Below are 13535 nucleotides of genomic sequence, written 5' to 3'. Positions count from 1 at the left end.
AGATCTTGTAGCCCTGTGGGATGGCTATGGCGATGTCTGGTGCTGAGGTGGCGTTTAGCCAGGCCTCCGTCAGGAAGGCGACTTCGGGGGCGCTGGAGTCTAGGAGGTCTCAGAGTTCAATGGCGTGCTTGCGGGCAGAGCGGGTGTTGAGGAGGATACAGCGGAGGTGGTTGGGTTCTCTGATTGGTGGTCTGGCAGGCTGGATGCTGGTGAATCTGCAGTTCCGGCAGGCGAAGGGCCCTTGGGTGCGTTTCGGGGTGGCATGGTGGCAGGGGTGGTCTCATCCGGTGTTGAGTGCATGGAGGGTGTTGGAGTCGTTGTGCAGTCTGGCGTTGTCGGGGCGCGGGGTCCAGGGGTTCTGGCGCTGGGCACGGTCCAGGCACGGACGGGTGCCGACGTGCTTGCCTTTGGCGCACCTTCGCTGCGCACGTCCGCTGCTCAGTCGCTGCACGGCCTCCATATGTGGGCAGAGGGCGGGAGGAGCAGCTGGGAGTTGGGAGCGGGGTGGCCAATGGGGGGCAGGGGGGCGGGGCCGCAGGGACGCAGCGGCGGGAAAACAGCGGGGACACAGGAGGCGGGGGAAGCGAGGGGGCACAAGGGCAAGTGGGCACAGGGGGTCAAAAACAGTGGGAAAACGGCGGGGACACGGGAGGCGGGGGAAGCGAGGGGGCACGGGGGCAAGCGGGCACGGGGGTCAGATAAAGATTTATTTATTTATTTATTTTTTACATTTCTAAAGCGCACTGTTACCAGCCGGTGTCCTGGCGCTGATTGACCACTCCCAAAGCAGGACCTGAAACTTATTGTCTACAAAGCCAAGTTTTCAGGGCCCTCCGAAAGGACATCAAATCCGGTGCCTGTCTGGGGACCACTGGAAAAGCGTTCCAGGCCTTAGCTGCTCCCAGGGAAAAACTTCTTCCCCTCCATCGAGCTTTTTTAACTCTTGGAACCACAATCAGCCCCTGATCGGCTGGTCTAAGTGATCTTGCTGGTTTGTACCACTGAAAGAGCTGGGTCATACAGTGAGGGCCCACTCCTTTGAGCGCCTTAAAAACTACACAGAGAGCTTTGAATGCTATTCTTTTGCGTACCGGTAGCCAGTGTAGTTTTACCAGATCCTCTGCAACAGAGGCAAATTTAGGTGTACCCGTGATCAGGCGGGCTGCTGCATTTTGCAGGATTTGTACTTTATTAAGCAGCCACTGTTGGGGACTGAGCAGCAAGCTGTTGCAGTAATCCAGCCGGGACATAATCAATCCCGTCACCACTGTCTTCCTGTGCTCAACTGGGAGAAAGATATTTACAACAAGGGGTGGTGAGGGACAGAGTCTCTGAATTAAGCAGAAAGCTCTCACCCAGTCAAGAGATCAGGGCTAGATCCAACACCGTTTTTTAGCTCACTGCACCATCCCAGTTTCAGAACCTGGCTGTATGCAAATTAGTCTGTTCCTGTCCCAGTGCATGATGGGAACAGGGCAAACCAAACTACAAAAGCCAATTCTTACACTGGGAAGGAAACAAGCTCCCGGGGACCGGTTTCTGGCATTACAGCCGTCTTCGGCCCGGTTTGCTTGAATCCTGATGGTGCAATGAGCAAGGGTCTCACATCTGAGAATACCCTTCCACGCTAAGGGTGGACAAAAATATTTACAACAAGGGGTGGTGAGGGACAGAGTCTCTGAATTAAGCAGAAAGCTCTCACCCAGTCAAGAGATCAGGGCTAGATCCAACACCGTTTTTTAGCTCACTGCACCATCCCAGTTTCAGAACCTGGCTGTATGCAAATTAGTCTGTTCCTGTCCCAGTGCATGATGGGAACAGGGCAAACCAAACTACAAAAGCCAATTCTTACACTGGGAAGGAAACAAGCTCCCGGGGACCGGTTTCTGGCATTACAGCCGTCTTCGGCCCGGTTTGCTTGAATCCTGATGGTGCAATGAGCAAGGGTCTCACATCTGAGAATACCCTTCCACGCTTAGGGTGGACAAAAATATTTACAACAAGGGGTGGTGAGGGACAGAGTCTCTGAATTAAGCAGAAAGCTCTCACCCAGTCAAGAGATCAGGGCTAGATCCAACACCGTTTTTTAGCTCACTGCACCATCCCAGTTTCAGAACCTGGCTGTATGCAAATTAGTCTGTTCCTGTCCCAGTGCATGATGGGAACAGGGCAAACCAAACTACAAAAGCCAATTCTTACACTGGGAAGGAAACAAGCTCCCGGGGACCGGTTTCTGGCATTACAGCCGTCTTCGGCCCGGTTTGCTTGAATCCTGTTGGTGCAATGAGCAAGGGTCTCACATCTGAGAATACCCTTCCACGCTAAGGGTGGACAAAAATATTTACAACAAGGGGTGGTGAGGGACAGAGTCTCTGAATTAAGCAGAAAGCTCTCACCCAGTCAAGAGATCAGGGCTAGATCCAACACCGTTTTTTAGCTCACTGCACCATCCCAGTTTCAGAACCTGGCTGTATGCAAATTAGTCTGTTCCTGTCCCAGTGCGTGATGGGAACAGGGCAAACCAAACTACAAAAGCCAATTCTTACACTGGTAGCTTGTCTCCTTTCTGGTAAAGAATTGGCTTGGTAGTTTAGTCTGCCCTGTTCCCATGATGCACTGGGCCAGGGACAGACTGATTTGCATATAGCCAGGTTCTGAGCTGGGATGGGGCAGTGAGATAAATAACGGTGATGGATCAAGCCCTGATCTTTGGACTGGGTAAGGGTGGTCTGCTCAATTCAGACACTCTGTTCATCACCACCCCCTTTTGTAAATCAACTGGGAGAAAGGGCAAAACTTTGCGTACTGTTTTCAGGACATAGTGGGTGGCTGAAGACAGCGTGTTTACTTGAGGCCTGAAGGACAGTGTATCGTCCATCAGGATCCCAAGGTTCATGACCTTAGCAACTGGGGAGGGAGGGACACCCATTTCCTCCGGCCACCATCTTGGGGACCAGAAATTCTCTCTAGCCCCAAACAGGAGAACTTCGGTCTTTGATGAATTCAGCTTTAGGCAGTTCCCTGCCATCCAGCTGCTGACTGCACGCATGCAGTCTTTAAACCTGTCGGCCGTGCCTTCCTCTCTCCCTGGTAGCAGCGACACCACCATCGGCGTGTCGTCTGCATATGATGTTAAGTTGAAGCCGAATGATCTAATGACAGCTGCCAGAGTGGAAACATAAACGTTAAAAAGAGTAGGACTCAGGGAGGAGCCCTGAGGAACCCCACAAGGGAGCACAAACGGATCCGACTCTAGATCACCCAGAGCCACCACCTGGCTCCTGTTGGAAAGGAAAGCCTGTAAGATCTTAAGTGTTTTACCCTGAATCCCGCAGGCCCTTAGAAGATGGACAGAGGACAAAGCGAAGGATGGGCACAAACAGCAGGGACAAGGACAAGAGCTAGAGGTGATGCAGGCGGCGGAGCACGGTCACACAGGGGGATGCGTGGCGGTGAGGGGAGCGACCTGCCTGGTGAACAGGGTCAGAGGTCGCTATGTCGCTATGCAGGGCAGGATTCATTCTGGCACGAGGCTCCTGTCACAAAAATGAAACCTCAACACGAAGCACTTACAGATATAAATAAAGCAGGTGCCCAAGTTGAAGCTCAAATTCAGTAATGTTTTAATCAGCCAAATCATTAGTGAGCACGGTCGAGGCTGGGCAAGTGTGCTTTAACGCCATATCTGCCATCGAAAATTAGCTGTAATACCCGAGGGAGGTCTTTGCATCCCTGAGTTTCTCAAGCCCAATCCCTGTTCCTGTGACCAGGAGGCTGCTTTCCCCTCACCTGCTGCCCTGCTCGCTCTCTGACCCTTTATACACAAGAGGCATGTTGACACACATAGAAGCCCACACCACACACTAGCGGTATCAAACGCCTTTCCGCCCTTTCCCAACTATGATGGACAGCTCACTCAAAAGACCTCGGCGCCTTTTGGGGCAGTGGCAAAGTTACAGGCACACATGGTCAGTGGAGACAAATCTTCTGGCCCTTTACGCAGCTGCAGTGTAGGAAAAGCACTATACATTTTCCCAACGAGGTAGCACTTACTGATTAGCCAGTAGAAAGTACTCCAGTGGAGTACTCAGAAATCACAAAAAAATCCACAATTTCGCTGGAAAATCCGGAAATTCGCGGTCTTTTTTACGATTTCGCTCAAATTCGCGGACCGCAATTCCGCAAAATTCGCCCATACTGGAAACTTTTTCTGCTGCGTGTGAAAAAATGGGGGCCCCTACCTTACAGGATAAACCCTAGCAGGGAATCAATATTTTTAGAAAAAGAAGGAATTTGCACCGGGTTGTGTGCAAGGATTTAAATTGCCCAGTTAAGACGCTGAAAGAAAGTTCAGGTACTAGTGGATTTGTATATAAACTATTTTTTGTTTAATTTTATTAAGTTGTATCAAAAAGTTTGTTCACATATATTCTCCTTATATAAAAAGACATAACATATTTTTTTTGAAACTATACAGAAAGCATCCTATTATCAATGACCATATATATACATCAATAAATTACAAACACAGATAAATTTCAAAACGTTGATCAGTCTTTTGTAGAAATACAGAACCAATTCCTCTTCAACGCGTTTCGGTGGTTAGCCTTCCTCAGGAATTCTGTATTTGTTATCTATAATTCATTGATACTTTATTTTAAGCTGGAGACACCCTGTAGGTACGACCTGTGCGATGTTAACTATGTACTTCTATTGAGTATTCAGAACAGCTGCTTGATTGGATGAATATACAGGACATTCTGTGATGCTCCTGATTTAAAAGTAGGAGAGACTTTCCTGGTATTATCTAGTGCTCGTGCTCGTCTTCAGCGCCCATCATGATCTTTTTTTAATATAAGTATGCTGGATACACATGAGACAGGAATATAGAAGGACGGACCGTTTGTTTAGAACAGACCCCATCATCTCCTACTTGCAACAGAACTGTACCAATTCAAAGTAAGAATCTTCAGTTTTCATCCTCCACTGGACCCCCGCTTATCCGGCATACTTATATTAAAAAAAGATCATGATAGTTAACATCGCATTGGTTCTGTATTTCTACAAAAGACTGATCAACGTTTTGAAATTTATCTGTGTTTGTAATTTATTGATTTATATATATGGTCATTGATAATAGGATGCTTTCTATATAGTTTCAAAAAAATATGTTATGTCTTTTTATATATAAGGAGAATATATGTGAACAAACTTTTTGATACAACTTAATAAAATTAAACAAAAAATAGTTTATATACAAATCCACTAGTACCTGAACTTTCTTTCAGCGTCTTAACTGGGCAATTTAAATCCTTGCACACAACCCGGTGCAAATTCCTTCTTTTTCTAAAAACTTTTTCTGCTGCACCAAAAATGTATGTGGGACATAAAGAAAACAAGTCATTAACTGTCAACTGCACCAGAGTTACTCTTAGGAACAAAGATTTATAACATGTATAATGCCTCTTCACTCCTATGGAGCATTAGGAGCACATATGTTTTGCAAACACTAATAATGAATAACTTGCCGAAGGCTGTATAAAATTAGGCAGACAAGTAATGTGGTAGTTACCTGCCACTAGTGAACTATAAAACAAACTAACATATTCATTGGATGATGTCAGCAATTATATCAATTGAGATGTCATAAATGATGTCTTAGAACATGTCATGAGTTATGTAATATGTGAAGTCATAAGCAGTGCATGGGGGTACAAGTTATAGTTAGCTTTGCTAGCTATAAGAGGGGAATTTATGTGGTTTTTTGAAACTCAAAACGTTAATGTTTTCACTGACATACTCACCTACCTAGAACGTTACTTTAACCTTTGTTTTTTTTCAGTGAATGTGTATATATATTTATATATATATGTATATATATATGTATGTATATATATATATGAAGACGACCGCAGAGACGCTTGAAATGCGTCACCCCAAGCCACATTAAACTACTGAAGTGTACCCCGAGCATGTTGGAACCCGTTTATTTATATGGAGCGGGTATACTGAGTCACACATATATATATACAAATACATACACATATATATACATATATACACACATTTATATATATATCTATATATATATCTATAACTATATATATATATACATATATATAGATATAGATATAGATAGATATATATAAATATTACCTACTGGCGGTCGCCAGTTGGTAGTTATAGTTAGGACCTAGTTTCCATAGGAAAAGTGTTTTTTCTTTTCCCAATAACTTTAGCGCCAGTTAATGAATCTTCGCGAATTTTTCAAAACTAGTGGCCCACTCCGATCAGCTCCTGCCTTAAAAATTTAAGGGTGATTCGCCAAGCGGGGGCTGGGAAAAAAGGGGGGTCCCAAAACAAGTTTTCCCCATGTTAATTTCCAAAGGAAACTTTAGACACAGCTACAGCCCGAACTGCTGAACAGAATTACACCGAATTTGGCAAAAAGGCAGCCCTTGGTTCAGAAAGCGGCCTTTTTTTTTAAATGCTGTAAATCCGTTCAGTAGTTCCTGGGAAATTAAAAAAATAGAGGGCGGAAAATCAACTTCCCATAGAAAACTTTAGACAAGGCTACAGCCCAAACTGCTGAACGGAATTACACCAAATTTGGCAAAAAGGAAGTGCTTGGTTCAGAAAGCGACCTTTTTTTAAAATAGTGTAAATCTGTTCAGTAATTGCTGAGAAATTCAAAAATAAACGTTTTGATATCTAGGGCCGCAGTCGAGTCGCGACCCCTCCCGAGCACAAGCTTCACTGTGATTGGCTACCAACACTCCAAACCAGGAAGTGTTGGCAGCCATCTTGTGACTCAGTAGAACCAAGACACAATAAAACAGGGAAACAAAGGTGAAAAAGAAGAAAAGGGGGCAGGTTAGAAACCCCTAACCCCCTAGGCCTGCTCATGTGGTCCTACAAAGCATTTTTTTCTTATAATTTCGGCGCAATTCGCGCTGGGTCGCGAATCCTGCTGAAATGATTTTTAAAAATGAAGCGTGTGCTCCCGTGCTTCATTTAAATGAGGCCCTTGGGTGGGCGAGGTCCCAGGGGTATTGCCCAATTACTAATTTCAGCATTAGCAGGCCCCCGCCACCCCAGGGACCGCCACCCCCGGGGCTTGATTTTTTATGTGTGGGGGGACTCCAAGGCCCCCCCAAGCCCCAGGGACCATCACCCCCAGGGCTTTTCTAAAATATCCGCAGGGGCACACTGCACCCCCACCCCCGGGGCTATGCAAATGCTACTATGCGAGAGGGCACTCGCCCCTCCGGCAGCCCCAGGGACTGCCACCCCACAGGGCTTTTTAAAATATTCATGGGGGCACATGGCCCCCCCACAGCCCTGTGGACCACCACCCCAGGATTTAAAAAAATAAATAAAATAAACCTGGGTGGGGGGCTCGAGCACCCCCAGACACCCCGGGTGTCAGAAGTTGGCCTGGTATATGATGTTCACTATTCTAGTGAGCACCTTGCACCAGTCCAAACAACCCTTATGGTGATGGTTGTAAAGTCAACCTTATGGACTAGCTATCCTAGTGGTAGCATGGACAAAGCAGTCTTAGGCTAAACTCAAGAGGGCATGTGAAGCCAGCTGTTTTACCATATGTAACCCCTTTAATACCAAATGAAAGGACACCACACAGGATATATATAAAATATATATGTATTTATTTCTAAACAATCCCTCTGAACTCTTTATGAGATCAGAGGCACAAGCACATAACAAGATACTTAATTATAATACAACAAGTTGCACAAAATACATTAGGGCCCAAGGGGCACGCTAAACCATATACTAAAATAGTGGTATAAGTACCACTGCTCGGAAAATGAATAGGCCTAGGGCCTAGGGAATCGCTGGGGCTACGCTGTACTACCAAGGGATAGGAAGCAGGAGGCCCACGGGAGGCGTGTGCAGAGTCTTTACTCACACGCAAGTTACCATGGAGTTTGTATGGGAATGAAAGAGTTAGAAACTAGTTCTTTTAGGGCACTTCTAACTGGACTCGATGAAAGTTACTTGAAACCTAGACAGTTGGATAGTCAATACCCATAGGAGCACCGGAGTACTCGCGTTACCTCACCCACAGGAAGCGGGTGCATAGGTGTCAAAGTGTGTCGAGTTTCGTAGCTGAATCCTATGGAGCCGTGAAGAAAGATGCTGCAGGCGACCAGGAGAGAAGTTTCCGGTTGGATCTAAGGGCGGATCGAGGATGAAGAGTACCTGAAAGCAGACGGGACATAGTCTGGGTCACTAGCCAGTGACCCGGAAGGAACCAGGCGATGTCGCGAAGCAATCAGGTAATGTCGTGAAGCTTGTCTCTGCAGCCACGTGGACCAGGAGGCGTCGACGACAACCAGGATTCAGGCACGGACTGTCCCACAAAGGCTCTCGCTGTCGGCGCTGTCGGCTTCTGGATTGGAGTCAACAAGCCTTGGCAAAGGCAACCAACGCAGGAATCAAAGGCCAGTCTGGAGCAACCAGACCAGTGGTGTAAATTCAAGGTTTCATCATCAAGATGGCCACTAGCCAACGGGCAAGTGACCGGACAGATGCATTGAGCAAAAAATGCAGAAGGGCCCCACGCAGAACTCGTGGAGTGCGCAGGGCTGATGTTCGGTGCAGATGATGCTCGGGGCTGGGGCTTCTCAATCCCCAATGCACAGCTTTGAGGATGCCTCAGAAGCTGCACGGTAAGCAAGTCGCTGACTTTTCAAGATGGCCGTTCCCACGTCTTGCGTCATCTCCACGGGTCTCAGCTTTGCTGGGACTGTGGATCGAGCTGAAGGAAGTCTGGAAGTCTGGTTCTTGTCTGGCTCTGTGCTTGAGCTCCGGTGGGAGTGTCGACAAAGCAAGCCGTTGATCGCTGGATGGTGCCTGCTTGTGCAGGGTGGTCAATCCTTGACCACAAGGGAGATTCTTCAGTCTTCTATCTTCAGGTAGAATGTCGAAGGTCCAGAGATTTGCTTCAAGTTTCAGTCAGGATAAAATCTAAAGTCTTGGGACTCAGCTCCTACCTATATATCAAATCTAGGGTCTGGATTAACTGCTAGGTCCCTCCTATGGGTGGGACCAGGGAAGGGGGTGGGTACACCCCTTTCCTTTGTCCAGTTTCGCACCAGAGCTGGGGCTGGAGTGCCCCAGCACCGGTTTGAACTGGACTATGCATGGGACACCTTTTGTCGCCCAGGCAGTGTCTCATTTCTTTCAGCCCTCCCTGCCCCAATACACTATAGCCTGTCTGGGGTGGTGCTAGCACCTCCCAAGACAAGTAAACTATTGTCCAAGCCTCCCTCACTGGAAGGACTCCCAGCAGCAGGAGGTCAGACTTGTGTCTGTGGCAGCAGCATCCATTTTGTGATGCTGAGGCTCTGGTTAACTTTAACCGTGATTAGTAGGAACAACATGTCTTCTCCCTCTAGAAGGGTGTAATGCTACCCCTGTCGCCAGAACTGGCGAGGGGATAGTATTCCAAAGCGTATGACACCTTACACGACATGTTTTGATAAAGCCAAACCAGAGTTAGCATTTAACTGCGAGGTTCATAATGCACGTAAGAATATATGGTATGGCTATATCCTAGAACAGCTATAAGGACATGGTTCTGAAAGCTGCAGGCAGGCTCAGCTCATGCTAGAGCAGCATCTCACATAAAACCAAGCACTCTGCCTCCAGGATTGTTAAGGCCTGCCATAAGAGTGACTTATAGGTATATATGTGTCTAGATATAAGGTTAGATATAGGAATACTATATCTAAGCAGGGGGTGATTACACAACCTTGCCCCAGCTGAGTGATCAGCCAGTTGTGTCGGTTTGGATGGCCAGCCAGAGGTGGCAAAAAATATGCTGCAGCCCCTGGTAGGCCTTGGATGCACCTATGCCCTGGGTACCTATAGTACACTGTACAGGGGCTCATAAGGTGCTAGTGCAGTGTCCCGGGGTGCCCACCCACGGAACACTGCTGTTTGCTATAGCAGGGCTGGCGCATGGCTCCCACCCTGTCATAGCAAACTTGCTTTGGATTTTGGAAGCGAGAGCAGAAAAACCTGCTCTCTCTTCCAAAATCCAAAGCATAATTGCTTTTCCACGCAGGGAGCTGCATGTCAGCAGCTCCCCATGTGGAAAAGCAATGCCGGCTCCCACAGGAGGCAGGGATCCGGCTGGACCGTGGGGGAATTGGGTCCCCCCATGGGGACAGAAGTTGCACCCTGTGGTGCGTTTTAAGTTGGGGGATTGATTCCCCTTGGATCCTAAGGGTCCCGGGGAGCCAATAAGCCCACCAGGTGCCTCAGTAAGCGCCACAGGGCTGCGTTGCAGAGAGGTGGTCTGAGGCCATTCCCCTTTTTACACCTCTCTGCAACACAGCCCTGTGGCACTTACTGAAGGTACATGGGGTGCTAGTTGAACCCCATGGACCCTCAGGATTTAAGGGACCTTAATCCCCCAACTTAAAACGCACTTATCCAATCATTCCGCCAAAACCCAAGCACTTATTAATTCACCATGTACTCTCCTTGCTGTACTCTAATCATCCAGTCAGTACCCATGCACTCATGCAATGACAGATGCACTAGCTCATGCACTGCTACAATATCCTGAGCACTACCCATGCAGCCCAGTCATCGCCCTGTCAGTGCCAATGCACTCCTTCAATCACCCAGCCAGCTCCATGTACTTATCCAATCACGCCACCAAAACCCAAGCACTTATAAATTCACCAAGCACTCTCCTTGCAGTACTCTAATCTTCCAGTCTGTACTCATGTACTCATGGAAAGGTCCAGGATCTAACACATGCAGTGCTACAATCCCCTAAGCACTTCCCATGCAGACCTCTAACTACCTACACACTACTGATTCACTCCTCCAGTTACCCAGGTAGTACCCAGGTACTCCAGAAATCCCTCTGTCACTACAAATGCACTCCTCCAATCAGCCAGCCAGTACTATGTACTTATCCAATCACTCTGCCAAAACCCAAGCAGGTATAAAATCACCATGCACTGTCCTTGCAGCACTCTAATCATCCAGTCACTATGTATGCACTCATGCAATGACCCAGTCACTAACACATGCACTGCTGCAATCCATTGAGGACTACCTATGCAGTCCTCCAATCACCCAGCCAGTCCTATGTCCTTATCACTGTGCCAAAACCCAAGCACTTATAAATTCACCATGCACTCTCCTCGCAGTACTCTTATCATCCAGTCAGTACCCATGTAGTCATGCAATGATCCAGGCACTAACACATGCACTGCTACAATCCCTGTGTACTACCCATACAGTCCTCTAACCACCTACACACTTCTCATTCTCTCCTTCAATTCCCCGGGTAGTACCCATGCAGTCCAGCAATCACCATGTCACTCCCTGTGCACTCAGCCACTACTATGTACTAATCCAAACACTCTGCCAATACCAAAGCACTTATACATTCACTCAGGCACTATCCTTGTAGTATTCCAATCTTTCAGTCATTAGCTATGTACTCATGCAATGATCCAGGCACTAACTGATCAAACACTTCTCCAATACCTAAGCACTTATAAATTCACCACACACTCTCCTTGCAGTACTCTAATTCTCCACTCAGTACCCATGTACTCATGCAATGACCCAGTCACTAACACATGCACTGCTGCAATACCTTGAGGACTACCTATGCCGTCCAGTAATCTCCCTGGTACTACCTATGCAGCCCTCCAATCACCCAGCCAATCCTATGTGCCTATCCAATCACTGTGCCAAAACCCAAGCACTTACAAAATCACCATGCACTCTCCTTGTAGCACTCTAATCATCTAGTCACTACTCATGTACTCATGCAATGACCCATGCATTAACTCAGGGCAAATACAGAGGAGGTCATGCTAATCACAGAGGTACCCCCAATGCATAGTGTTCCATAGTGTATGTAGGTGTTTTCACTGTATACTAAGTGTATTTTAGCATAGCACTGGCTCTAGGCCTGGTTAGTCAGAGTCAGTTACCACCAGTACCCATCAGCAAAAACTTGGGGGCAGAGGAGGACTTTCTGCTCCCCTGTTGGTTCTTTCTGCACATCTCGTCTTCTTCCTGTGCTTTTCTTCGTCTTTCTGGACTTCTGTTGCCTCTCTCTGCATTTGTCTTGCTTCTTTCTGTGCTTTCCTTCCTCTTTCTTCACATGTCCTACCTTTGTAGGCATAGTTAGAAATTAGCATTTAAAAAACCTCTGCACATGCCCACCGTGACGTCGGACGCAAAGGGTTAAAAAAAACCTTTGAAATTCCCAGAAAAAAACATAGGTTTCAGGGACGTTATAGTTAGAAATGAGCATTTAAAAACCTTTAGAAATTCACTAAAAAAACCATAGGATTCAGGTACGTTATATAAGAAATTCGGCCGTTATAGTTAGTAGACCTATCTATAACTTGGGCCCCCGCAATGCACTGCTGATGACGTCTCATATTACATCACTCTTGACATGCTCAGTGACATCACACATTCACACAGTTTAGTCACTAACCCATGCATTCAGTAAGACACATTTAATCACTCACTTATACATCAGTCACACACCTAATAAATCATCCATTCACAAACTCATACTCCCACTCATACTTCAATACACCTTGGCATATATATATTTATATATATAAAACATATTTTTATACTTTACAGAAACACACATTCACTGGATGATGTCATCAGTGATGTCATTTGAGATGTCATCAGTGATGTCACTGAGCATGTCATGAGTGATGTAATATGTGAAGTCATCAGCAGTGCATTGCGGGGGCACGAGTTATAGTTAGGTATACTATATAACTCTATATAACTATATAACTCTGGGTTTTTCAGTGAATATATATATATATATATATATATTATTGTTCAACAATGGCCCGAAAGCATTTAAAGGATGCACTCGCAGCAGTTTACCAACAGGTTCTTTATTGCGGGAAAGCCAGCATCTCCAATTAAGGTGAGTTCTTCGCCGACGCGTTTCGAGGACGAGCCTCTTCATCATGGGCAAACTCCAGCATTGCACAGATAACTCCAATTAAGTTCTTTAAACATGCAGGGACCCCCAGTGGGTCATGCGCAGTGCGTTTCATTTGTATGTTGCATGTTGGGATCTTGAGTCCCAATCGGAGAAACAGTGTAGCTCACAGTGAGCTCCGTGCGATGCTGCTTATGAGAAAGTTTTCAATATCTTAGTAGGCCCCCAATTGACACGATGACTTCAGTGTTTCCCAAACTGCTGCACTGATCGCGGTGTTTCTGGCAAAGTTCCAAACCGCGCAGCCCCTCCTTGCACTTGGGAGACGGTGCGTCCTTTCACGGCTGGTCAGCCGTGTGGAAATTTTATTGTTCAACAATGGCCCGAAAGCATTTAAAGGATGCTCTCGCAGCAGTTTACCAACGGGTTCTTTATTGCGGGAAAGCCAGCATCTCCAATTAAGGTGAGTTCGTCGCCGACGCGTTTCGATGACGAGCCTCTTCATCATGGGCAAACTCCAGCATTGCACAGATGACTCCAATTAAGT

Source organism: Lissotriton vulgaris, chromosome 12, assembly GCF_964263255.1.
Source record: "Lissotriton vulgaris chromosome 12, aLisVul1.2, whole genome shotgun sequence".
Classification (NCBI taxonomy): Eukaryota; Metazoa; Chordata; class Amphibia; order Caudata; family Salamandridae; genus Lissotriton; species Lissotriton vulgaris.
This window is presented reverse-complemented; position numbering follows the sequence as displayed.